The sequence below is a fragment of the Mercenaria mercenaria genome, chromosome 17 (genome assembly GCF_021730395.1).
Source record: "Mercenaria mercenaria strain notata chromosome 17, MADL_Memer_1, whole genome shotgun sequence".
Classification (NCBI taxonomy): Eukaryota; Metazoa; Mollusca; class Bivalvia; order Venerida; family Veneridae; genus Mercenaria; species Mercenaria mercenaria.
Genome location: NC_069377.1, coordinates 22065812 through 22090108, shown reverse-complemented (window position 1 = coordinate 22090108; position 24297 = coordinate 22065812). Strand labels below are relative to the sequence as shown.

The following is a 24297-nucleotide window of genomic DNA, read 5'->3' as shown; positions in this document are numbered from 1 at the left end:
TGTACTATGATATACTACTGTTGAATAATCAAAGGGAAATAAGTCTGTGAAAAATCATCCTACCGGAACACGAATACATCTTTTCATGCAAGTAAAGTTCCCTTTGAAGTTTCGTTAAATTCAAACCATTGGTTGCTGAGAAATATCCTGGACAAGAAATGTGAGACGGACGGACGGACGAAGCGGCGACTATACGCTTCCCCTTCGCTGAGGATAAAATGTAATAAAATTATACCAAATGATGTTAAACATTTCTAAAACGCACGAAATAGACAACATTACTTCCGTTAAATCTGTTTTATGCATGTTGTGATATATCCACAAAGCAACATCGGCGAGGCAACCTTCAATACGGTGTGAAGGGTCGCTCTTAGTTACAACTTTGGCTGGGAGGACATGTATATCTGGGAGTCGTCGGCAGACCAGTTTGCAACTCGCAATTCGATTCACGAACTGCATAAGAGTTTGCTGTTTGCAATCCGAAAAGCAAACAGTGAACTGCAGACCAGCTTAATAATGCTTTCGTCTATGTATTTTTGAAGTTATTTAAATTGATATTTACTACGTTTGCTTAAACCTTACATGTAAGATATTACAGCTCTGGAGTAGTTTTCAGAGTATTGCAATATAATTATTTGCCAACATATATTCATCTTTGAACCGTGTCAGGATTCTCAAGAAAGTGCTTATAGCCCCGACCACTGTGTCTCAGTATATCCATATAAACCAGAACATGATGTCACTCGCACGTGGTTAAATTTCATGTGACATAAACATAGTTCCATGATATACTGATTTATCATGCGTATAAGATAGAAATGATTTTTTTCCAACATAATATACGGAGAGTTTTTGAGTAATTCAGTATAAACATTGCAATAATATGAGTTACCAAAACCTGACTTTGGTTGCAAGATTCCAAGCTGTCCTTAAGACAGCACCACCTACAGCAGCGCCGTTATTCATCACAGTAGCCCCAACTGTAGACGCACCTATCGCATCCAACATAGTTGCCCCAAACCCTGTTGCGGACACGGCGTTAGCTCCAGCCCCAACACCTACTCCCATAGCCCCTCCTCCTATTAAAATGCCACCACACAACATCGTTTTCCACATCTTCAAGGGCAGTTTCTTTCCTAATTGTTGAACAATTTCAGAGACTTCTTCGTGAACATTGCCATTGCCGTGGTAGCCTTTAGAGTGTTCTTCAATTACTTCCTTGTGAGTTTGTAATTCATCGTAGTTATTCATCTGTTCCCCTGCATCAGACATTTCTTCGACCATTTTAAAAATGTACTCTGTGCCTTCACTTTCGATGTTTCGATGTTCTCTATCTTTGCAACACGATTTCCGCAAAGTTTTACAAGTTTCACAAAATGCTCGTTTTCTGTCCAAAACTTCCTGAATGCCATGTCGAAATTAAACTTTCAACCGTGCGTGAAAACAACAATAGCGTGTTTAAATATTACTTTTCCAAAGATAATCCGAAGCATATCTATAGTAAATCGTTCGTCGGGCGTCATGCGATTGGTCGCACTAAAAATTAGCAAGAACGCATGCTGGTTTGGACAAATTTCTACCGATTTTTGAATTCCAAGTGACCTCTCACTTACACTTCAATCTAATGGTATTCCAAGCAATTTTACCATTTTTCATCATGCACGTTTCCGTCACAGCGTTTGGGATCAATTTGTGGGGAAATTCGTTCATTTGTAGTAAGGAATTTCCTGTTGATCTTTTCCCCTTGCCAGTTTTCCCGACTAAAATTATTCGTCTTTCTCTTTATTCCTTTTGATTTAGCCTCTAGATAAAATGTATGTGTGAAATACACTTGTCACAGGTATTGATCATTTAGGATAAAGTGTCAGTCAAACTTGTCCAAGGTACTGATCATTTAGGATAACGTGTCAGTCAAACTTGTCCAAGGTACTGATAATTTAGGATAAAGTGTCAGTCAAATCATTTAGGATAAAGTATCAGTAAACTTGTCAGGGTACTGATCATTTAGGAAAAGGTGTCAGTTAAACTTGTTTAGGAAACTGATCAATTAGAAAAAAGAGTCAGTTCAACTTGTCCAAGGTACTAACCATTTAAGATAAAGTGTCAGTAAATTTGTCAGGGTACCGATCATTTAGGATACCGCGTAAGTCAAACTCGTCCAGGGTACTGATCATTTAGGATGAAGTGTCAGTTAAACTTGTCCAAGGTACTTATCATTTAGGATAAAGTGTCAGTCAAATCATTTTGGATACAGTGTCAGTATGTCAGTAAACTTGTGAGGGTACTGATCAAGAAGACGTGTCAGTCAAACTTGTCCAAGGTAAAGATCAATAAGGATAAAGAGTCAGTTAAACTTGTCCAAGGTGCTGATCATTTAGAATAACATGTCAGTCAAATCATTTAGGATAAAGTGTCAGTAAACTCAGGTTTAGGATAAAGTGTCAGTAAACTCAGGATACTGATCATATAGGATAACGCGTCAGTCAAACTTGTCCAATGACTGGTCTTTAATGATAAAGTGTCAGTTATACTTGTCCAAGGTACTGATCATTTAGGATAAAGTGTCAGTTAAACTTATCCAAGGTACTTATCATTTAGGATTACGTGTCAGTCAAACTTGTCGAAGGTACTGATAATTTAGGATAAAGTGTCAGTACACTTGCCAGGGTAATGATCATTTAGGATTACGTGTCAGTCAAACTTGTCGAAGCTACTGATATTTTAGGATAAAGTGTCAGTAAACTTGTCAGGGTACTGATCAGTTAGGATAACGTGTCAGTCAAACTTTTCCAAGGTAGTGATCATTTAGGATAAAGTGTCAGTTAAACTTGTCAAAAGTCCTGATCATTTAGGATAAAGTCTCAGTATAGCAGATTGATATAAGCGGGTTTTCTATATTTAGTATATTATTTGATCCATCCTAACAGAAATGATAAATTCACATCAAAGATATCCAGACTTGTCGTCCATGATTTCGTTGAACTCTCACTTTATTTTACTAGGATAGTTCCAGTGTGAAAAACCTGTTTTTTGTTGTTGTTTTTTTTTAGTTTAATAGGCAATTATGTAAGAATTTTGGTCCGATTTTATTTTTAGTCATAAATACGTTTTTTATTTATAACCCTCAATAAACAATGATTTAGCCGTATAAAAATTTATGACAGAATGTAATATAGATGATATTGTAAAATTTGCTCATTTAGATGGGGCTGTACCTGGGATATTAATTAGATATGCTTGAGTCAGGGAACTTCATGAATATTTCCAATTAACATGTTCAGCATGTTTATCGTTATCACATGCTGTATAAAAAATGTAATTTTATTGTACTATCGTTGTTAAGTTTTGATTCTGTCTATCGTTGTTAAGTTTTGATTCTGTCTATCTTTGTTAGTTTTATTGATATACTACTATTTACTGATAAGGCTCTTTTGACCGTGCAATATAATGCAAAAATATGCATACATTTTTATGCTTAATTAAATAACCAGTTACCATGTTAAATATTATTCACTGTACGAAAAATACACCGATGGTTTTGTTATGAAGAAAATTATTTTTATCGTTTAGACCAAATGCTATTTATTTCCTTTAAAATCACTTTATCGATTTATTAAATCGCTCGATGAAAGCTTTATATTTTTCAGTGCCGGTGTATAAAATTATGGATCTGCTCATTGGAATTACAAAAGGAAATGCATGTGCAACGATCTTTGGATCAATACAGAAGTATTGAATTCAATTCTTTCTTCGTCAGTGCAAAGTCCCATAACAGATTAACTTTGTTTCCGTGCCAAAATGGGCGTATGGAAATTCAACGGATGTTGTTGTGTATCTTTATTGACAGCGTACCATGTTTTCATCGGATCAAAGTTGTTTATTGATTCATGGGAAAGCGTTGCATTTTAGTAGAATAACGACTTATCTTTAGTCTTAAACAGATAAGTTGATGTGCAGTTGGCGATTTGATTCCCAAACTATGACCTTTGAACTGTGAGCTGCATTCTAGTCCGCAGTTCGCAGTTTCAATAGGGTTAGGATGCGAAATGCAGACCAACTTAAACAATATTAAATAGATTAACTAACTACGGTTCTGTCTTGATAGCGCTTTAGGGCGTAAATACGACTACTTATTACATACTCGTTTCTATTCCCCGTTAAGTTACACTGATACCGGAAACGTCAATATTTTTCCATACACTGACGCCGGAATTTCATATCGGGTGCGTGACGTAATTCAGCGTGTGTTGTTGCACTATTTTTTTCTATTTAGTTCAGTATTGTCAATCCTATTCAGGCTATTGAACATATTTATGATATTTACATAATATTTATACGTGTAGATACGTATGTAATAAAATGATTATTATCTTTGCATCGGGAAATATGCACTCGTTCTTCAGCGGAAGAACATTGCGCTCCTAAAGTCGCGCAATATTTCCACTAAAGAACTCGTGCATATTTCCCGATACAAAGCTAATAACCTATAATTATCAAGCGATCGAAAGTCCGATCCCCATGCAAGATACATCAACAGTTTATATGACGCACGTCTAGAGTTATTCATCCTCTGCCTTCGCTTTAAGTAAAGACTTTTCCAGTATCTGACGGAGATGATGTTAACACTGGTGCGAAATCTTAGAACGTTTGTTCTAAAGCCAGCTTAATTCACTGCAGTGAAATAATAAATTAGAAAGGTTGCGATTTGAGAAGTATGCGGGTGTTCTGGGATTCCTTTATATCAACAGGCGTCTTTGAGAGAAAATGCAAAACATTACAATGCTCAAACCATGTTCCCCTACACGTTCAAAAATTGCATGTAAGTTTTGACTGTGAAAATTTATCTTTAACGAACAGCTCGAACAGTGTTAGCAGATGCTTCTTATTTTGTAAATACGCACATGTACACATATTGCAATCGCAAACTGATATGTAAATACTTGAAAAAGAATACTCACCCGAGCAGACATTCTTCAGACAACTTGTAAATGTTTTCTAAAGAAAAAGTACACTTCCGTATTATCTATCGATATCGCGCAAGCTTGTTAAATTAAAAAAAAAAGAAATACACTACACTCCTTTCCGTATGCTAGCTACAAAATGAGATATTTAATGTTTTCTGAAACATGATCTGTATGGATTTCCTCTAAACCAATGAAAATTCGTTTATACACTGGTTTATTTATCAGCATAATCAATTCAGGCCATTCCAAATTGGGTGTCTGTTTAGCGTCCGAAAAATCAAAGTTTATTTTACATCTAGTACGTATAATAACAAGATATAAAATACGAACTACAAATTCACAAATCGTCTTTTAATAAAAGCCATATGATAAAACTTTTTCAACATGACCTTTTTCTGACATATTTTACTGATTACATTTACCCGCTTGAAAACGACACCAGAATCGTAACATCATACATGTAGGGTTTAAGCAGCAAAAATTGCATATATCAAGTTCACATGTAAATCAGCTTGCAGGAAATATGCTTGGTATCAATGCATACTTCGTAAAACAAATTTCCACCCCAAGGACGCTCTCAATTTCTCAGTCCCTAAATAACAAAACCAAATTCAGAACAACAAGTTCATCGACTTTTCATGACTGCTACCAAACATGGCTTTACCTCATGTAGACAAACAAAACAACATGCAAATCCTTTCCCTAATAATTCTTTTTAAGGAAATCGTCCCCTTTAGCCCGGTTCTAGCAGATCATTCCGTCCTTCCTTGAACATCTTCCGTAGACCCACCTGGTCATACAACAGGAGTTGTTTATACCTTCCCATAGCCACGATGCCCTCGGCATGTGCGTGTTCGTTTGTATTGCTAGGCGCGTTAAATAATGAAAATTTAGTGAAGTTTTTTTGGCAATTTCACGAAAGTACAATTTATATTTAAAAGGCAATGCTGTCGCTGAGTGATAACGAGAAATTCTGATGTGATGAAAAATGAGAAAATATCACATTTACAATGTCCCACATGGCTTTGTAACGAGAGCGAATATTACTTTAGTAGAAATATTTATATAGGAATTATTTACAAAATACGTTAAGCAGACCTTAACTGTTTTGTTTTAAAGACATAAAAATAACCGCTATACAGCAATAAAACATTCGGTTTAATCAACACATATACACTCAACAAAATTCCTAATTGGTCAGTTTATATTGTATTACTGTTTTGTTAATAATGCATGTATTCACACGAAATTTCACTAGTAGGACTTTCGTCAGTAATGCCAAAAAAGATCACTAACAAGTGCATAAAGGTGCGCATGCCATGCACGTGCAAAATATGCAATATTGGTCAAAACGCCTAATGCGGTTACGCTGGCCGTGAGTCGGCCAAAAATAAATCAATAATTAGCTGCAGTACCTATTCAAATGTCGGTATGTGAAATTTCTTGAAAATACATGCATTATTTACAAAATAGTAATACAATATAAACTGACCAATTAGGAATTTTGTTAAGTGTATTAAACAAAGAATTTAATAGTAAGCTTATATTTTAATGAGAATCAGAAAAATCAATGGCATTGTTGCAAGGTTATTCTTGTAGATTGCATTATGTTTTGGATCGATTTCAGTGTTAAAGTACAATTTTTAATTTGTGAAAAAGAAAATAAATATAAAGAACTAATTTGAGGGAAATAACAGTGTTTTCGGTTTCATTTAGCTCACTAAGAGAAGGAAGTAAATGGAACGAAAATATCTGAAGAAAATAATGCTGATTTCGGTTTAGGAACATGGTGGGGGTAAGAGTGAGGTTAGGTGCACCATAAACCGGTTTAAGCTCCCCAGTGGTGGTTTTGCCACTGACCGTTCCAAGGCGGTGCCCCACTGTGTTCCTGTATTTGTTTGTTTTGTCCTTTTGTGTTCATGTTTATGTAGGGTGTGCAAGAGTTGTTCGTGTGTGTCTTTGGGGAGGCTGCGTTTTTTGAACGTGGCTTTCCCTGTTGGATATTCTTTCTTTTTTTCTGTTAAGCTGACATAATTGCTATGTATACAGCATTTGTAGGCTTTGATATTTCATTGTGTTTATTGCTTTACTTCATGTATCGGTATATTCTCATTTGTGTTCTTCATCGATATTTTTTTCATTTTTTTTTGATATATGAAATAGTGTATGACATTTATTTCAATGTTTGAACCCCTGACCTCAGTCTATACCGATACAAAACAATACTTCGATATTTCAACTTTTGCAAAAGTACAACAATACCTGTGTTGAATATCACCTCAATAACCAAAACATTCCAATTAGCAGATAATGCTGATATATTTGCGCATATACTATTGTGATATTTACTCTCTTGAATTTTGATTGTTGGTTTTAACATGATATCTTACATGTACGAAATAGTAACAAGAGTTGCACTCGTTCCTAAAGAGAATAGGACAGAATAGTAAAAATGCACGTTTTAAACCCCCAACTGGGATATAAAAGCTGGAAGGGGCAAGTTTCTACATAAAATATTCATGGTTAACATCAGAGAGCCCTTTTTTTAAATCCTGAAAAAAAAATCCTGAATGAAAAAAAATTAAAACTTGCACATTTATACTTTGAAATTAAAGTATTATTTCTATAGGTGCATTTTAAATTTTTAATAAAATGTCAAGAAAGTATACTTACAAAATCTCAACTGTCAAAAATTTGAATTTCCCGGGAGGGGCTTAGAGGTCATAACCTCAGATAGCGGAGAAATGTAAACAGAACTAGCACGTGGTTTTGTTTATCAACAAGCAAATTCGATGAATTGGTATCCCCCGCCGAAAGGGTTTGTGGTGAGGAATGGCAAAAAGATATATCCGGCAAAAAGTTAAAGATGTTAATAAGAAGCAAATAATTTCATTAGTCAAAATCAATTTAACAGAAAACAAATGTTTAATTAAAGAGTACACAATAAATGTATGATACTTTGATCCGGACTAAAGAATTTATTTTGAATGGGATATGCTTACTGTAATAAGCTTAGCTTTTAAAATTAAATGCAGTTAATTGAAATGTGAGCTTGAAGTTTAACTGGAATGAAATATTGTCTTTGAGTGGTTTGGCACCAGGTGTTGCTGTTTTACATGTTGAAGGTTTGAACATTTAAAAAAAAAAAAAAGGATGGAAATATATATATCTATATATAGATATATGTATATATTTATTTTTTTAGGGGGTGGGGTGCAGGGGAACGGGAGAGGAAACAAAATTTCACATGCGGATTATAAATATTGATTGAAAATTAAAAATGAAAAAAAAAGGTAAAAGGGTGAAGTTGGAGGGGGGGGGGGGCGGGGGGCAGAGGATGCATGATCAGTGGTGGGCATGACTGGGTGGAGAAGTGAGGTGGGGGAATAGTACAACCTGGAAGGTTTGAAAAAAATCTAAAATAAATAAAAAAAAAAAAAAAATTTGGGAGGGTCGGGGGGGGGGGGGATGGGGTTGGGAGGGGGAGGGGGTGTGACCAAGGCAAGTGGGTGACCAGGTGTGGGTGCGCAACTTCACATGTTTATAATAAATGTTCAAAGAAAAGAATGAAAGAAATTTAATGAAATTCTGCCAAATGGTAAGTTTGTTATGTACAAATATGTGGATTTTTAGACAATTAAAGGGCAATAACTCTGAAGTTACAAAAAGAAATCCGTACAAAATTGTCTGTGCACAACCACATTATAGTGCTCTAAATTCTGTTAAAGTTTCATAGTTCTAGGTCAAATATATCAAAAGTTATGATGCAGAAATTGGCATATCTATAGATCTATAGTACCCTATATAGTTAACACTAGAAACTTCTAAGGGCCATAACCCTGGTGTTACTTGGGCAATCTGTCTGAAACTTGATGGGCCCCATAACCTCATAGTGGTGAACATGTATATGAAGTTTGTTTGAAAAAAATCTAAAATAAGGAATGAATTTTTTTTTTTTTGGGGGGGGGGGGGGGGGGGGGGGGGGGGGGGGGGGGGGGGGGGGGGAGGTGTGTGATCAAGGTAAGGGGGCGACCAGGTGTGGGTACACAACTTCACATGTTTACAATAAATGTTCATGGAAAAGAATGAAAGAAATTTAATGAAATTCTACAAAATGGTAAGTTTGTTATGTACAAATATGTGGATTTTTATACAATTAAAGGGCAATAACTCTTAATTTACAAATAAATCCAAATGAAATTGTGTGTACACAACCACATTATGGTGATCTAAATTCTGTTTAAGTTTCATAGTTGTAGGTCAAATATATCAAAAGTTATGATGCAGAAATTGCCATATTTATAGTAGCCTATATAGTTAACACTAGAAACTTCTAAGGGCCATAACTCTGGTGTTACTTGGGCAATCTGACTGAAACTTGACGGGCCGCAAGAACTCATTGTGGTGAACATGTATATGAAGTTTTAAATAAATATTCCCAACCATTTCCTAGATATGGCTCCGGACGGATGGACGGACGGAAAGACGGAAGGACGGACGGACGGACGGAAAGACGGACGGAAGGACGGACGGACGGACGGACGGAAAGACGGACGGAAGGACGGAAGGACGGACGGACGGACGGACGGACAACGCCAAAACTATATCCCTCCGACTTTCGTCGGGGGATAACAAGAATGCTGCAGCAGACGATATTTCACTACAAATTGTAAAACTTATCTGTAAATTTGATGCCATGAATGTGTATTGTTTTGACATTCCTCCCTAAATGCCTATTATTTTGACTTTCTTGATAATTCAGTGATGGAAACAGGCCTCCAATATTCTGCCAAAGTTTCATCTCATGTCTCGACACTGTGTTTCACAGTTGTGTTTCACAGTCCTAGTGCTACGTTCATCTTGATCAATTCGGATTTTATTAATATTTTCATTGTAAAGTTTTTAAAATACTGAAATATGGATAACGAAAGTAGTCAACCTCCATTGAAGAGAATTCTTGAGGGGTTAAGGAATGAGCTATTGAAGCAATATCCATCCAAAACAAAAGAGGCAAGGAAATGAGCTAACATTAAGCAAAAACAAACAACTCCGCTACTTAGATGCAGAATGGATCATTATTTTAGAAGTGAAAATGAAAAAATCCAACTACTGAACAAAATGGACATATTAAAGTTGTTTCTTGGAGTTCCAGTTACTAAACAGGGTCCTAGACGTTTTCATTAATGTCAGTATTCCTGATGATACAAACACACACACTTATGAAATTAACGATGATGCAGAGTACCAGTACATTATTGAGGAGAAAGCAAAGGAGGAAGTTTTGTACATAGGCACTTTGTTTTCTGTTGACAAACTTGTCCAATAAATAGGAAATCATTCGAGGAAATATACAAAACATCTTCATATTGAAGACAGCAGACTTATACATCACGTTGCTTCTGTTTCTGTGAAGTGTGATGATGCATCTCATACATTAAGATGGACGTCTTCCCCACATTTAAAAAATGGAAAATTCTTAGCAAATGTAAGATTTGCACATGGCTACTTTTCTTCAGGAATTCTTCCTAATCACCTAAGAAAATTGTGTTCTTCTGCAAACATTGGTGAAATGGGAGAAGAATATCTTAAACAACTCCAAGGGACATATCATGTTATAGTTGCAAACGAAACAGAAAAATCAAAAGAAAAAACGATTGAGGCAGAAATAGCCTTGTCAATGGCATCATTGTCTGATGATGTGAATGCAACAAGCATAAATATACTAACGGATGCACGTCACTGTTGGCGAAAGAATGCTACATATACAGATGTTGTTTGTCTAGGGCAAAAAAGTAGGAAAGTGTTAGACATTGAAACTATTTAAAAAAGAGAGATGATGTGTGCTCTCAAAGACATAAGCTGATCGGTGTAAAACGGATATATGAGTATCTTGATAACCAGTCTTGTCCAGCGGAAATACATGCACAAGACAATAACAATCAAATAAATAAATTTGTCAGGGAAGAAAGAATGCCAACCTACCTAAAATGCACTTGACACCTGGCATATGTTAAAATCCATCACAAAGATGGCAAAAAAGATAACAAGTGGTCAAAGAAAAACAGAAACGGAACTGTTTGGCATGATGAATTATCAGACAAGGGCGCAGCTTTAAGGACACACATTTATTATTCAATGAAACATTCTGAAAACAGTGAAGAAAAATTAAGATCAAATATTCTAATCTTCATTGAACATTGCAGGCAGACTTCCAGATGCAAAACTGACATAAATTATGAATGTTCAAAATTTCTTTTAAAAAGTGAAACAGCTGTTGTGATTTTAACTGATTTTAACTGATCTTTTAAAATCACTAAAGTCTACAAAGAAGCGGAAAAAATAGGTACTGCATGGACACACATTACGTTGAATCTTTCAACAATAGTCTATTGCAGTATGTTGACAAACGAATAGCTTTTGGAAAAACAACATATCAAATGAGAATAAATCTTGCTTTACTGGACTGGAATGAAAACATTGATAGAGAATCTATTTCCCACAGAACAATGCAATATAAAAGAAATCCCACAAAAGCATACCAAGTACCTGTGAAAAACTAGTGATTTTAAAGAAAACATTTACAAAAATTGGATTAATAACTTTTACAACTGAAAACAGCAAGTAAGTTGCATGCTCTTCTATGTTTTCAAAGATCGTTTGCTATAAGCTCTTGGTGCTAACAATAGTTATTTTTAGCTACTGCTTCTGAGTAACAGAATGTAGCTCCTCCCACTATTTTCTGTCTGCCCCGGTAGGAAATGTTGGGGGTTTAATTAACTACAATTTTATCTACAATTTATTTAGGAACAGGGGAATGGGGAGAGGGGAGATGGGGGTGCAGGATGTCAATAAGGGATTTTAAGATGTAACAAAAAGGAAACAAAGGACTGTTACCTCTGCCTTTAAGCCATTAACCCCAAAATCAATAAGATTTCTTTTCAAGTAGATTTTAGTCACTGTGTAAAGTCTGAAAGACATAGCAATTATGCTTTTTAACTTAGAACCCCAGAAAATAACAAATTTCCAGAAATTATGTCAGCTAACTGTGCTATTGACGTTTGAATCAATGACGCAAAATTTAGATATACCTCTAGTTGAACTACGACACTGTGTAAAGACTTTATGATTTATGATCTGGAAAGCAATTTCAGTCTCCCGGCCACTAAAAGCGAGTTTAATAAATTCCATTTATGGCTTAACAGCAGAGGAAGGAGGAAGAGTTCATGTCGACACTACTGAAAGTACTCTCTTTTTCTATTATTGATAAGGAGCCTCGCGTTTTGCGATTTTCTCTGGATTTGTACCCCATAGTGTCTTAGAGAAAAATACTTTCAAGTGGTGACCATTAAGACATACGGTTTTTACACTTAGAAAATACACCAAGTTTTACCGATCGACAACATATTATTACAGCTAGGGATGGAATGTAATCGATCTAGTGACATCATGCTACACCAACACAAAAAATGTACACATTAACAATTGATTTACAAACACTTTCCCGTAAAAGTTCACGTAACTAGTACAGATGTGCACTGTTTTAGTTGCATCGCACCAGTTGAATAAATTCATCAATTAAAGTATCATTACTGACAATAACAAAAAATATAGATGATCAAACAATTCTTAAACTAATAACATACTCTTTTTTAAAACCCTATTCACATTATGTATTTGAGCCGTGCCATGAGAAAACCAACATAGTGGCTTTGCGACCAGCATGGATCCAGACCAGCCTGCGCATCCGCGCAGTCTGGTCAGGCTCCATGCTGTTCGCTTTTAAAGCCTATTGGAATTGGAGAAACTGTTTGCGGACAGCATGGATCCTGAATTTCTAAAAAGGTGTGTAAAACGTGTTTTCCTATTCGATAAGTATGCCGGTGTGGTATAACATGAATATACTACATTCAGAGCCGGTAGACGTCTTAAAACAAACGAAAATAACTTTATTCATTGACATGCAAACAAAATTCTATGTCAAAAGCTGATTAATGTAGACAGAGACTGCGTTTCTGGAACGTGCTTATTCCAACAGACCACCTGTACTATTTTTGAATTGTGTTCAACCTTGCTAATATCTATTTCTACGTAAATTTTCAATGCGAATTCCAGCTGTACATAACGAACAAGTCAAACGAGACTATTACACAAAAGGAATGGTAAAACATAAAACTACAATTATTGTCAAGAGGCAAGTTTTGGCTTCCTTATAAGAAGATTTTTAGGATTTTGTCTTTCGGACTCTTAAAATCAGAAAACAAAATTCTGAATAAAATTAGAAATTAGCCTTATATGGTCTTTCATCCAAGAAATCAACTAGTGTGGTAAAACGATACCTTTCAAAAATAAATCAGTGATAAGCTTGTCCCTTAATGAGAAACAGAAATATCCGAATGTTTCTAAAAGATACTTTTACAGATTTTAGTATGCATTTCGTCACCTTAGTGCAAAAACTCAATAAGTGCAATTTTTAGTTTTTTTTTCAGGAGAGCATAAAAACTGTTTATTTTTTATAATGTGCACATGTTCTTTATCTTGCCAACATTTTTGAAAACTTAATAGTAAAGAGCAATACATGTACTTAAAATTATTTAATAATATCACTTCCTTGTAAATATTGAGATATTTGAACATATTGCACTTATCAATTTTGTGCGCTAAATTTCTTTAGTGCAATAACTGAATAAGTGCACTTATCATTATATTTCGTCGGCGTGACACACAAATGTTTACGTTTGCGTACCACCCCAAATATTTTCAAAGTTCATTCAGATATTGCTTTGATATTTTGTATACTTGTTTACCATCATAACCCCAGTCTGTATAAAAGGAGGAGGCAACTCTATCAAGCATTTTGACTGAATTATGGTCCCTTTTCGACTTAGAATATGCTTATTGTAATGTTAAAGTTTGCTAACCACTCCAAATATTTTCAAAGTCCATTGAGATATTGCTTTCATATTTTGCGTACTTGTTTACCATCATGACCCCATCCTGTAAAAAGGAGGAGGCAACTCCACCAAGCATTTTGACTGAATTATGGCCTCTTTTTCGACTTAGAATATGCTTATTGTAATGTTAAAGTTTTACTCATAGGTTATATTATACTATAAAGCACTGAGAATAGTCGAGCACGCTGTCCACTGACAGCTCTTGTTTCAAACTCCTGGTCAGATTGTTCAAAACCATATAAAAAACAACAGGATGCAATATTCACATTAATTAATAACCTTTATTATTTCATTTTAAGTATGTATATAGTTCATTAGATTGACCAAAAATTATTCTAAAGTTTTCTGTGATTTTTGTTCAGGAGTCAAATTCCAGTTTTATGGAACCATCACTTTAAGTTATAGTGTTTTTATCACAAACTGGATATCACATTTTAATGCCTGTTATACCCAAGTCACACATACGCGAATAGCTACGTCTAGTCACGGATAGAAACGTTGTAATCTGTATCGACCCGTACCTGAGCTGTTACATGTAAACCTTAAAGTAGTAATCTGTATCAATCCGTACCAATCCATACGGCTTCTTTACACACTGACTTACAATAAAATTGTTTAAAAGCAACAGTTTTTGAAATTTGGTCTAGATCACCTTTACGCGTCAAGGCGTATCTGCACTTTCAGCTCATAACAATACTGCGGTAAACATCGAGGATAGCTATGGTGGCTGATTTCTGCCATCTCGTTCTGGCGTGTTGGCGCGTTTGCAGGGCGCCAAGACGCCAACACGCCAGGACGACAATTATACGCGCCAAGACGACAAAATCCATATTTGTCGTTTTGGCGCGTTCATTTGTCGTCTTGGCGTGTTGGCGCGTTGGCGTTTGCAGGGCGCCAAGACGCCAACACGCCAGGACGACAATTATATGCGCCAAGACGACAAAATCCATATTTGTCGTTTTGGCGCGTTCATTTGTCGTCTTGGCGTGTTGGCGTCTTGGCGCCCCCGCCCCCGCCAACGCGCAAACACGCCAAGACGACAAAAGAACGCGCCAAAACGACAAATATGGATTTTGTCGTCTTGGCGCATATTATTGTCGTCCTGGCGTGTTGGCGTCTTGGTGCCCTGCAAACGCCAACACGCCAAGACGACAAATGAACGCGCCAAAACGACAAATATGGATTTTGTCGTCTTGGCGCGTATAATTGTAGTCCTGGCGTGTTGGCGCCCTGCAAACGCGCTAAGACGCCAGAACGCCAGGACGACAACTTCCCAATTTAGCGTGTTGGCGCTCCCGCCAGAACGACAAATGCCTTGTTTGTCTGCAAACGCGCCAACACGCCAGAACGAGATGGCAGAAATCAGCCACCATAGATAGCGGATAAGTCAAGCCACACTAATTGTCGTGGAATTATACAATAAGATCAGTAAAATTTTATTTAGTATTTCATTGTTTGGAATCATCACTCAGAAATATCCATGATTAGGTGCCACATCTATACAAACAGAATCAGTAAAAAGAAGAAATACAATGTGCATATAGTTTCGGTAATATTTAACCAATCTATCAGAATTCCTTTATTTAAAAGTTTAATGACTTAAATAATATCAAACTTATGTTAAAAAATATGGTATTACTCATGCAGTAAGTTCAATTGTTTACAACTGTGGGAATTCAGGTCTTCAAATTTTTTTGGTTAAGTGTTTGGACTATCTTCGTATCAAAAATTAGTTTTTTTTATAACATTGGTAAAATTCTTTCATTGTTCGTTAGGAGAGGTTTTACATTTAGATATACCAAGGGGCCATCATAGTCTTATTGCATGACAGCTGTGTCTGGGCTCTGACTATTGAATGTCACTGTTTTAATTTCCATCCATTTTAGTTTAGATCCTTATTAGCTATCAGTACAGGTTTCATATTCTGGACCTGAGTTCTGTAATAGCAGTAAAATTTAAGCCGTATTATTAAATTGAAATATGCAAGAAATTAAAATTCAGAAATTTGTTTTAAAAAGGTATTTTTTAAAGATTATTCATTTATTAAATTAAGAAGATTTTCAGTAGATTTATTATGCAGATAATATGCAAACAAAATGTGAAGCCAAGCTATATGATAAGATATTGGCACTTTTATGTGCAGATATGTGACATCTGGCATTACCTGTCCAGAACTGCTAATTGCAATTATCATAAATTGGTGTGTCTGCTATCACCAGGTATCTTTAATAAGCTTGTTGTCATGTAGATATAATTTGAATATTGAATAATGGTATTAGTTTATGGCTTTAGATGTGAGAGGGTCACCCAGGCCCTTTCAAGCTTAAATTTGATTGGCTACTGATAAAAGTATATTTCTTTTCATTGGTTAATTATTTTTATTTGCAAATCTTGATCATGAGTTTTTGCTGCTATTCAGGGAGTTAAGTTTTAGACACAAAAGCGTAAAGATGTTTTAAAAGTTCCTGGCATCCCTTGCCAGAAATAGAGGCATATCAATGACTTATATTGAGTCAGCCTATTAAACATTGAAGGAACACTTAAGCTATACTTTGTTATATAAATACAGGATTTTGTGAATTGTTGTAACTTTAACATTGGGAAATATTTTATTCACTGGAACTTTGTTACATCTTTGTTGCTTGTTATCATCTAATTAAACTTAAAAAAACAGTTACATTGTGTTTTATCTGCAGTGAGGACAAATATTTAAAGGTCAAGCCTACAACCAAAGGCTTACAAGTCTGTCAAAATGAGGTTCCTTTAAATTTATAACACTCGGTAGAATCTCACAGGAGCTCGAACCCGGCTAATTACCCCAAGACTACAAAAATCAACCGGTACCACCTGTGAGCCCGAGTCATGACCCCAGCACCCTTGGAACGATAAGGGCCCTCTATGACAGTTCATTGAAATCAAAAAAGTTACCACTAGCCATCTCAGTAACATTGAAGTACACCAAATGTATGATTTTCAACATCTTGCTGTTTGCATTAAAATACCCACTCCGATGTAGTATACATCGGGACTTTTAATTTGTTGTATGTGAAGTAGGATAATGAAATTCGAATTACTTTGGACATTTAAGGGTACACTAGACCCAAATTTCATATTTCAAAACTAGAACAAATACTAAATATAAATTATGTAAACATAAAATTAACAAGTTTATACTGTGTATTAACAGTACTATGCACTAGATTGAAGATAGTACACACAGTATATACCGTAAAAGCACGTTTTCACTGGGACAAAATTTCGCAGATTTAAAATATTGAGTATGTTTGCGAGGTTTTATATTCGCGAAACTGTAAAAAAGTTAATCTGCTGGTTACGGCTTTTTAGTAAGTCGGGGGTGTATAAAAGTTACACATCAAAAAGCGTTACCTTTAGACTGACTACTGTAAAGATCTATCGCTGTTTATTGTATGGATGTTTCAAGACTCTAATTACCAGAAAATCCTGAGGATACTATAGCTGTGTGACAAAAACAGTTTTATATGATGTCCTTGTCCAGGGATAGAGATATCAGTGTATGTTTAGTTAACTCTTACCGTGCTGGACACAACTGATTCTGCCTTTGCAACCAGTGTAGATCATGATCAGCCTGCATATCAGTGCAATCTGATTATGATCGCACTGTTCGCCATTCAGTCAGTATCTTTTTGGTAAGTGCCCCTTTTAACAGTTAATGGTATTGTCCAAACTGAAAGATGGACAAGTTAAGTGTAGAAATTGAGAAGGGTAAGGGTTAAACACACTGAAAAGAAAGAAGTTATCAGATCATTCTAAATTAAACATATGTGATTTGTTATGTTTGTCTTAAAATTATACTATCCTATAGTTATTATGGAAACACACATTTTGTTTTTATAAATATGGCTGTTTCCATTTGATATGATATGGAAGTTTGTGTAATGACGAGTTTTGTTTGATTTGTATTATACTTATAATGAATATTTACGCGAGGATTAATGTTCGTAAGGTGTGGACCCTTGCAAATATAGTAAAAATTAAACCCTCGTAAAAATGTAGGCTTTTACAGTATGTATAGCTAAACACAGTATAAATGTGTAATACCATTAAAAACTTGGAAGGTTTTTTTAACAATCAACACTTACTGCATGATATTTAATTATGAATGTAGCTCTACATACCCAATTAATTTATATATTTAGTAAAGTTTAATATATTTGATGAGGATTTTCTATATTTGAAGTGAATACCTAAATATCAAGTATTATAGTGAAAGATGGCCATTGGATATCTTTACGGGGTGCTACTGATGAGGTTTTAGATTTTTAAATGCAAACTTTGGCCTGAAATATTTTTACATAAACCAAAATGAGAGCTAGGGTTGCAGGTTCCATAAGTCTGTTCTCTTTTTTTTACAAACATATGCCCCTTTTAAGACTTGTATTTATTCAATTGATAAGGCTGTTGAATATTCAAGCTTTGCTGCTGTTTCTGAAATACTGTAACAGATTTATACTAAATTCATATCTTATTTTAGAGATATCACTTAGCAGTTAGCTAGAAGGTCATGATACGATCTTTTTCCAGACTTTTCTTACAGACCTGTGATTTAATAATTAAAATTAAGTTGTAATTTAAAATCAACTTTTGTAGAATATGTAACACATGACTCTGACCCCCAATTTTTATTCCTTCATTCTAAATCTTTGGCTGACAAAATTTCATGTTATTCCAGTATCATTAGAAATTGATTATCAAAAGTCAAAAACATGATCTGTAGTAAAAACATGTTTGGGGTCACATGTCATGCACAAGACCCAGGTCCATATAGCTCAGATGTTAAGGTCACTCTTTGAGGTTAAAGGTTATACATAGGGTCATGCTTTTATGCTCTCAGTGTGTTGTCAGTAGTACTGAATATACCAAGTTGTTATTTCATACAAAAATAGAAGTTATTAACAGGAAGACAGCAAGTGCAATAATTAGTAATCATAAATTTAAAGCAGACAGGATTTTTTTACAGATTTTGGGGGTGTTACCTGTTCTGCTATAAAACCAGGCTGATTTGTATTTTGAGGAAGTTCTATAGAATTCCAGGACAATGTACATGTATATGTAATACTCGTATTAAAAAACAGCATAGTGTCATCTTTAGCCTTGATGATGTCATGTGGTGTCATCTTTGCAAATATAACATTACTGCACAAACTATTTTACCAGAATGGATATTTATTTTGGAGCAAAAACTAGATAACATCACATATCTACTTTTTGCACTAATTTTTTCTCATGGTATTAAAGAAAACTTTAGTGCAAAAAATGGATAGTGGCTTTTATTCACTTTTTGCACTAAATAAATATTCAGGTGCACTTATTGAGTTTTGCTTTAATTTCAAATATCACATTTGGCAATGGAATCTATTCCCATTTTTTTTGGGGGGGGACATGCATTTCACTATTTTGCATCACTTTATGTAAAAAAGTGATTTTGTGAAAAATTGCACTAATGTCTTATTGAGTTTTTGCACTAGGGTGACGATTTGAAAGATTTTGTATGGAGGTATATGTGATAAATGTGAAACAGAAAGTACATATCAATTAAAACTTTGAGGGAAATAATATTATGTTCGATTTCGATTATGTGACTAGGGTAAGGAAGTAAACAAGACGAAAATATCTAAAAGAAATAATACTCATTTCGGTTTTGATTACGCAAAATGAAATGGTAAACTTATAGGTAGGCTTTGGCTATTTCGTTTATTGATTTGCTCCCTGTATATTCTCAGTTGCATTTTTTTTAATCAAAATTGTTGCAGCATTGACAAATTACTCTTAGATTAGTCAATTTTTATACTTAACCTGTATTTTTGTATTTTATCATGTGCTTAGATATGCACCTGTACTATTTTGAGTTGAATCTGGATGGATGGATGGATGGATGGATGGATGACCGTTTCCACTTCGTCTGACCGTTACCTCAGGTAATGTTTTAGGCCCGGCCTTCTACACGGAGCTAGGAAAATCGATTCAAACACATATTTATTTTACACAATAATTACTCGTACCCAGAAGTCCTTAGTTCTATAAACATCATAAATGACCAGTTGAATATATATGCGTGTAAAGTACATCTGTCTATTTTATTTAAAAAAACGTACTCGGGCCAAATTAATGCATAACTGGCCCCTGCCACTATAACGCGCTAACACAAGATGACGCGGGATAATCCCCAGTTGCCATTCTGTGTATTGTATAGTTCTTTGATTTACATAACAAGTGTTCATATCAGTTTTATACCTTTAATTACAATAGGTAACATCTCATTATAAGCGGTATGATGAAAGGAGATGCACCAATATTTTAGAAAGCTTGAAAGTCGCCATATGACCGTATATGAAATTAGGTGCTACCTATGACGCGGGAATCCCGTTAAGTATTACCGTGTTATGGATTTGGTGGATAAAACAATACAACTGAATGTCTGGATTTTGTGCAACCACAATGATATCATACTCTGTTCGATTTTTTAGTTCATGGAAAGTACCACACTCATGCTACCAGTGCTTTTTTCACTTTAGCTGTCATTAAAATTCAAATGTAATCAAAAATATTTAAGCCAAAAATGCATGGTTCTAATAAACAAACACTTACCATCTCATAATGCCTTTGTTTAAAATGTGGCTACCATATTTTCCGTTATGAACGTAAGATATATTAATTTCTTCATAAATCCTATTTCTGATAATAACTTTCTTCATCATTTGTCAAAGATTTGAATATTGCTGACATACTAGAAAGTTTTGTTGAATTTATGCATTAGTTTAAGAGGGCTTAGACGTTTTCGTACGGAACTGAAGGGCCCAGGCTCGAATCCTGGTTACTCCCATTGTATTGTGCTCTGTGGTAAGGCACTTTATGACGATTGCCTCATGCAACCCAGCTTTAAATGGTTACCAGCAAATTGCTGGGGTAAGTTAAAATTGGTTTTAACTGTCCTTAAAATAGGGTTGCTCAAAAGCTCTACAGAGCTTATGTTCATTGTTTCACAACGTGGTGGTAAACAAAATTTACCTTTACCTTTAATGAGTTACAACAGGGTTTACTCACAAGTAAAAAAACAAAACTTCAGTGCATTGTATTCAATATCTGATTGATTTTTATACCGAAAGAAAAGACAAAGCAACAACAACAAACATTCTAGCATAAAACTGCTGTTCTTCTTGTCTCTTGGCTCGGGTACCAACCATTCTCTGAATTCTGCAAATATTTCAGCACCCTCCTCAACCCCGCCACCCCGAACAAAAAAGAAAAAAACATTGTCCTTAAATCTGTACTTGCAATTTTTATTTCTTGTTCTTCGGTATCAAGACATAGATTTTTTAAAATCAGAAAATCAACGTTTTTTACGTATATTGACATGAATTTGAAACCAAGAAATTTGTAAATACAGATTGTTTCGATTGTAGGTAATACATGCTTCTTGTATAGGAGTTGGGTAAGTAGAACATATTACAACAAGTTATTTTAAGTTATGACTGGTGGAGTTGGGGGAAGGAAATTGTTGAGACTAGCAGAAGAAAATGATATACGGGTTCGACTCTTAGTATGACAGCTCAGTTATTTCTCCTTCTGAAGTTCTGCACCCAACGCGGGACAATGATACCATATCGTTTTTAGTTTTACACTTTAAATTAATTGATGGTACTCAAGAAATTTGTGACTGTGACCTTTGATGGCCATGTCCATTCGCTGCGCACTTCGTTATGTTTCCCCCTACATGTACAAGTTTAAAGCCAATACTTCGAATGGTTATTGAATTTTGCACTTCGAATGATTATTGACCTTTAAGCTCAGTTTGTGACCTTACCCTTTGACATACAGACTTGCACATCATCTTATCACCAACAAGTTACATGGCGTCAAGTTTGAAGTCAATGAGCGATTCCTCGGGTACAAAATAAGTTATTTTCTGTTATTGGGAAATCAAAGTGCTCTCTAAGTATCACAAAGATATGTAGATATTCAATTCGTTTTTGTTGATATAAAAAGTCTAAAATAGTGAACAGCACCCAGCTGTCATTCTCTTGTATTAATATAGACATCAAGAATAAGACTTTTGACATTTTCATACTGCTAGGACATTTGTATAACCTGCACTTTTTATGACTGTTTTTCAGTGAAAAACATGCAGTTAAGATGACAGGACTGGTGAACAAGCGACTTTGATGAAAAAAAATATTCAGTGCCCTTTGCCCTTTAGGTGTATATTGTGTCGTATATATAGTGGACCGCAGAAATGTTGGCATTGGCGCGACTGACGCTGGTGACGTCATATAACAAGTTTGTTTCGTAGCGTTCACGTTGTAGTTCGTTTAATTGTCAAGTAAAGTTTTACCATATAACATCAGAACGGAGGCACATTAAAAAAATGTCAAACAATTAACGTACACATATTGAGTTTGTCGTAATTATTGTCGTTAACTTTCCAAAAGTCACCATTTCCGGTCTTAGTCAATGAGCGCCTTATAATCGCGTATTGCTTTGACCAATAAGCGTCTACCTTCAAAATGGCGGCCCCCATGCTAGCTGGCGACGAAATTCAATTTGCATCAAATTTTGAAAATATTTTTTCCATTTATTTTCAATAGTGTTTGATATATTTCACATGCGTCATACATTTTGTCTGGAGGCACTCAAACCGCTTCGGAGGGCCTTCGGCCCCGCTTGGACTTTTCGCGTATAATTCTGTCGATGGGACGTTAAACCCAACGAAAAATATTTCCAGGAAGGGAATAATTCATGTTCGTTTAATGGGCAATTGTTGAATGTAAAACTAGATGACATGGTGTTTGGAATTTATTAATTGTTTTAAATATAGCACCAAATATAGTATATAAAATCATTGATATATGACACACTAAGTCGATTAAAACAATTGTTGTACTGCAGAAATAATTAGATAGTTTAATGCTTTACTGGACACATTAAAGATATTTAATCTAAACGTTTTTAGCCTAAAACTTTTTGTTACAGTATATCAAAGGTTACATTTTAAACTTTAGATATCAGTATGTCTGAAAAACACCCCCAAAACATGTTGTAACACGCCTGGTAGTTCAGATATTTGGACACAAAACGTAATCACCATGCCTAAAATGTTTCATGACCAGAGATTAAATATTTTTGGAGATACGTGCTACAAAGACTTTCAAGCCATCTACGCATGACTTTAACAAATTCAAGGGCCATAAATCCGGTTACACTATTTGAAACCTCAAACAAAACCCTTGGTGCAGAACTTCACATGCTGAATTATATCACTATGTAGTTTCATGACTATTAGGCTCTTTATGTCCTAATTTTTTATTTATTCATTTTTTTGACTGTCCAGGGCCATACCTTTGTTCTTACTATGTAAAATCCAAAATAAAACCCCAGGTACACAACTATACATGCTGAATAGCAATCTTATGATGTTTAATGACTCTATGTCGAATACTGTAGAAATATACTCAACATAAATTCGTACAGAAAAGGGCAAATCTAAGTGTCATTTCTCAAAAACAAAGTTAAGAGGGCCGTTAGGGGATTGCGCAAAAAGTAAAACGACAGTATGAGCCGGTCACATTTAAACGTAAAGGAGATACATTATGATATTCTGAAATTTTATGTGACTGTGAACGTTGAATCATTACCCGCAAAAGGATTGATTTGCTGTCCACAATGTTTTCGACTTTTCCTCCAATAAAACACCAAAACACCAACAAATTTAAAAGGCAATATTTTCACTATCAAATTTTTTTATATATACCATATTTTTTTTTTTTTGCGCAAGGACGCTACATATTTGAGAATAATAGTATGCTTTTTCGGCGACGAATCGTGAAAATTACCTACTGCAACAGTTGTTATCGCTTTATGCGCAAATACATGTGAATGGCTGATCTCTTTATTAAGTTACCAAAGTAGTTTCCTCCTGAAGATATTTATTTTCAATGTATTGTATTTCTAATAACTTTTATTGAAATATCAGTTTCACAGGATTCGGCCATAATATTTCTGTGTAGATGATGTATTTTTGTCCGATTAAATCTCCATAGAAACAAGAGTGCCAGAATGTCACAATATACGCCCGTCACAGCAAATTTCTTCACAATAGCACCTGTATTTGCAAACGGAATTTTAATGTTGTGGTTTATTGTAATTCTTTTTTTTTCAAGTCCACAAAAACAACTCCTTACCAAGTATAGATACCTTAGAATACACCTAATATTTGAAAGTAACATCATTGTTGTATCACAGAAAAGTGGTCTTGGGCTTTCACTTCTGTAAATTATAAAAAAGTTACAAAATAAGTTATTTATAGTAACAACTTAGGGAAGTTAATCTTTTAAGAAAAAATGTAA

At 35.0% G+C, this 24297-nt stretch overlaps 1 protein-coding gene across 2 annotated transcripts in view; it reads right to left on the bottom strand.

Annotated features, from left to right (window-relative positions):
* The window catches only part of LOC123536822 (GTPase IMAP family member 8-like), a 75072-nt gene that overhangs the window by 9016 nt on the left and 41759 nt on the right, over window positions 1-24297 (bottom strand). The window contains exon 1 of one of the 2 annotated variants that reach the window (XM_053529240.1): window positions 4959-5102. The exons of the other annotated variant lie outside the window; for it this stretch is intronic. The gene's annotated coding sequence lies outside the window, so the exon portion shown is untranslated. Of the gene's footprint in view, window positions 1-4958; window positions 5103-24297 lie in introns of those variants that run through there. 2 annotated transcript variants of the gene reach the window in all.